Here is a 5,110-nt window from a genome sequence, read left to right as displayed (position 1 = left end):
AGAATCTAGTTGCAGGAATGGAGAAATACAGTGTACATTAAATAATGTAATCATGCTACTATCCTGTACTGGTGCTTTGAGCGTGTCTGCTTGAATGATGGATGAAAGGGAGGCAGGTTCTCCCACGCATTTGTGTCACAGCACAGAAATAGCGAGCGTTCCCAGGTTTTCGACTGGCCCTGCTTCAGTGCCTTTGCCCACATCCTGACACTCAGAAATTCAGAAGGTGACTCTTTTCTTATGAGTTCTTTTTCATGTCAGGAAAAGTTCCACATGCTAAGTTTCTACGGACTTTGTTGTTGTTGTTTAGTCATTTAGTCGTGTCCGACTCTTCGTGACCCCATGGACCAGAGCACGCCAGGCACTTCTGTCTTCCACTGCCTCCCACAGTTTGGTCAGACTCATGCTGGTAGCTTCGAGAACACTGTCCAACCATCTCATCCTCTGTCGTCCCCTTCTCCTTGTGCCCTCAATCTTTCCCAACATCAGGGTCTTTTCCAGGGAGTCTTCTCTTCCCACGAGGTGGCCCAAGTATTGGAGCCCCAGCTTCAGGATCCGTCCTTCTAGTGAGCACTCAGGGCTGATTTCCTTAAGAATGGAGAGGTTTGATCTTCTTGCAGTCCATGGGACTCTTAAGAGTCCTCTCCAGCACCAAAATTCAAAAGCATCAATTCTTTGGCGATCAGCCTTCTTTATGGTCCAGCTCTCACTTCCATACATCACTACTGGGAAAACCATAGCTTTTACTATACAGACCTTTGTTGGCAAGGTGATGTCTCTACTTCTACGGACTAGGCTGCCCTTAAAGAGACAGCAGAACTACTGGTGGCAGGCGGGGGAAGTTGGAGACTCTAGAAGTAACTCCAGCAAATTCTCTACAACTGTTCCTGAAGACAATGCATCTTTAGAGACTCAGCCTCCATCTCCTGGAAAGACCTTTTAGGGTCCCATTGCTGGAAATCGGTTGCCCCCTACTGGTAATTTGTCAAATCACCCAGTAGACGTGAGTGTAAGTTGAGTGGTTGAGGTGCATAACTGGTCTTTGTGCACATTCACCAGGCCTTGTGGCGAATGTGCACACAATCCTTCATTGAACAGGGAATTGTGCACATTTCCCAGTCAATATGAATTCACCTCCCCTCTTCCTGCTGCTCTGTGGGAGCTGGGAGGGTATGTTGTAGGCAAGAGACAGCAGAGGGGACACAGAGTCCGAGGACTCAGTTAGTTGGTTGGTTAGATTGCACACTTTTATTATTATTTTATTATTATTTATTGAATTTATATACCACCCTATACATGGAGGTCTCAGGGTGGCTCATAGAGCAAAACCAGAACAGAAAACCACAATATATATTTATTATAATATTTATTATTATTAATCAAAATATATAATCAAAATAAAAAAAAACACAATAACCCCCCTTCTGAATAAGAGAAATAAAAAAGGCATGGAGACCATACATACTGACTTGAGAATGTGCATATTGCCCACAGAATGTGCAGAAATGTGCATCCCCCAAGGCCTGTTGGCTGTTGGAGATTATGCATATTGGCCAGGGAATGTATAAAAGTTAATTGATTTATGCATAATTCCAAAGGCCTGTTGGAGATTATGTGTATTGACCGCGAAATATGCACAATAGCTGGTTGTTATGCACATTACTGCTCAACTTACATTCCTCTCTTTACAGATACAAAATATATGATATGTACAGGATATCTACTGAATGTTGTGCAGTCCTTATGAGAGAAAGGCTGGCCTTTTCTGAAGCTGTGTTAATTTTCCTTTCCAGAGCTAATTTACTTTCCCAGTCCGCCACTATAATAGCAGCTAAGACTGTGTCTGCATGCTTGACACAGAAGTTAAAAGACTCACATCCTGATAAGCTTGGTACATTTCTTCACCCATCCCCCACTGCTTTCCCTGCAGATAAATTTAAACATGTGTCAAAAGAAATGAATGCTCACATTTGATGTGGGAATCTGATAAGCTGCAGAGCACTCTTCGATATGTGCTTGTTAATTGGTAGGCTATTTAGCCTGATGCCCAGCTCATGATCAAGGTCACTTGATGCATATTACAAATTAGCCCTTGAACACTGTTTATCCCTGCTGTCATGCTAACCATCAGTGGGGCTAAAGGGTGTTTTTAAAAGGCCAATCCCCACCTGCATCTTTCAGCATCTTAATGACTGTGAGTAGGGACTTGGTGTACAACACCAGCTTAAAATGCAACTTTGTTGTTGTTTAGTCGTTTAGTTATGTCCGACTCTTCATGACTCCATGGACCAGAGCACGCCAGGCACTCCTGTCTTCCACTGCCTCCCGCAGTTTGGTCAAACTCATGCTGGTAGCTTCAAGAACACTGTCCAACTATCTTGTCCTCTGTCGTCCCCTTCTTCTTGAGCAGTGGCGTAGCGTGGGGGGTGCAGGGGGGCCCGGCCGCACCGGGCGCAACATCTGGGGGTTAGGGTTAGGGGGCGCAAATCCATGGGTTAGGGGGCGCAAATCCATGGGTTAGGGGGCGCAAATTACTTGCCTTGCCCCGGGTGCTGACAACCCACGCTACGCCACTGTTCTTGAGCCCTCAATCTTTCCCAACGTCAGGGTCTTTTCCAGGGAGTCTTCTCTTCTCATGAGGTGGGCCAAAGTATTGGAGCCCCAGCTTCAGGATCTGTCCTTCCAGTGAGTACTCAGGGCTGATTTCCTTAAAAGTGGATAGGTTTGATCTTCTTGCAGTCCATGGGACTCTCAAGAGTCTCCTCCAGCACCAAAATTCAAAAGCATCAATTCTTTGGCGATCAGCCTTCTTTATGGTCCAGCTCTCACTTTCATACATCACTACTGGAAAAACCATAGCTTTAACTATACGGCTCTTTGTTGGCAAGGTGATGTATCTGTTTTTTAAGATACTGTCTAGGTTTGTCATTGCTTTCCTCCCAAGAAAAATGCAGCTTAGGTTGCTAAATTGACTCAGAGAGGGTCTGTTCTTTTAAGACTCTATGCCCCATAAAAATCTTGCTCTGAGACAGGGGTTTCCCTATCTTGGGTCTCCAGCTGTTTTTGGACTGCAATTCCCATCATCCCTGAACACTGGTTCTGCTAGCTAGGGATGATGGGAGTTGTAGTCTAACAACTGGAAGAGAACGATGTTTGGAAAACCCTGTCTGGGACTTTTCCTGCCATGGAAACAGGTGATACCTATAGCAGAGATGGGGAGCAGCTAGATGATGTTAGGAGTCTAGCTTCCATCATACCCAACCAGCAGAGCTATTGGTCAGGGGTCATGGGAGTTGTAGTCCACCCACATCTGGAGGGCTCTGCGTTCCTCACCCCTCACAGATATGCAACTCTTATGTGACCTTTTTTCCTCAAGCTGTTTTGCATCCATGCCAATGTAGGCGGGGGCAATTTTTGGCACTTAAACACTCACACAGGTAGGTCAATTGACCTCAGGTTTCGTTAGCCCAATAAAGAAGTTCGCCATCTCAGCCGTTTCGCGACTTCCAGCGAGGCTGCAATGCAATTGTATCGATGACCCTGCCTCCCGAGTAAACATGGCAAGGATCCGGAGCACAGAACAATGCGGTGGGTTATCAAACTGCGGTTTATCAGTGTTCAGATTTTTACTTTGATCGCGTGGGTGGAGGGAAGGGAACGTGCAGACGTGGCGCTCCAAGTAACGTCTGAATAGTGCCGAGTAGCGTGTTGGCCTTGCGTGTAGCGGTCGCAATGTCGCATTTAAATAGCCCGGAACAGCTGTCTAACTCCTAACCCACAATAATACTACAACCAGACTTAACACGGACACTGGCACCAGAGCCTGCAATAAACCCAGATGCCAACTTTGCTGCCACATACACCCGGACAACACCATTACTGGCCCCAACAACATCACACATACCATCTCGGGACTATTTAATTGCTCATCGTCTAACATTGTGTATGCCATTAAATGCCAACAGTGTCCTTCAGCTCTCTATATTGGACAAACAGGCCAAACCTTACGCCAAAGGATAAACGGACATAAATCTGACATCAGGAATCACAAGACAGAGAAACCAGTAGGAGAACACGTCAATCTCCCAGGACATTCTATACAAGATCTCAAAGTAGCTGTTCTATTACAAAGGAATTTCAGAAATAGACTGGAAAGAGAAGCTGCTGAATTGCAACTTATTACCAAACTTAAAACCATGGAGAGACCTGGTCTGAACAAAGACATTGGATTCTTATCTCATTATACATGACAAAGCCATTTTTCACCTTCTCACCCCTTGCTTTTTCCTGTAAGACCTATTGCAGTCGTTAAGAGTCGTCAACAGGCTCATCACAGCTATCTGCCAATCACCCATTCCCACCACCCTTTTGAGTAATACCCCTCCCCACCTTCTCACTATATAGAAGGGTCTGGTGACTTCTGTTTCAGTGTATCTGAAGAAGTGTGCATGCACACGAAAGCTCATACCAAGAACTAACTTAGTTGGTCTTTAAGGTGCTACTGGAAGGAATTTTTTTATTTTGAGCTGTCTGTATATTGGCCGTGTGAATAGGCGCTCGCTTCTGTGCGCTCTAAACTCTGGAATGAAAGAGCTGCCAAGTGGCGTTCAGAGTCCAAGAATGCGTGTTAGTGAGTTCATATAAAAGCTTGCCCAGAAAGTAAGGCGTGGCCCGATACGTATGTTGCTTTTCTTCAATGCATTTATTTATTATGACATTTATATCCCCACTATTCCTCTAAGAAATTCACTTTGACATATGTCGTTCTGTCCCCATCCATCGTTCCTCACAACAACCCTGCGATGTAAGTTAGGTTGAGAGGCGGTGATAGGCCTAAGATCATCCAAGTGATCTTCGTGGAAATTTCATAGAATAATAGAATTGTAAAGTTGGAAGGGACCTTAAGGGTAATCCAGTTCAACCCCCTGCAATTTGATCCCGGACTTCCCAGCGTTGCTATGCGCGCACGCGCACACCAACCCACGAGGACACACCACCGTGTAGTTACCGAGGGTGGGCAAAGTCTGCAGGAATGCGAGAAAGCAAAGAAAAAGGACGATCGTGGGATGAGTGGGTGGGGGGCGGCCAGAAAAAAACGTGATTAAGGGGG

The sequence above is a fragment of the Podarcis gaigeae genome (genome assembly GCF_964106915.1).
Source record: "Podarcis gaigeae genome assembly, chromosome: 8".
Taxonomy (NCBI): domain Eukaryota; kingdom Metazoa; phylum Chordata; class Lepidosauria; order Squamata; family Lacertidae; genus Podarcis; species Podarcis gaigeae.
The sequence above is the reverse complement of the archived record's forward strand: the minus strand, read 5'-3'. Positions refer to the sequence as shown.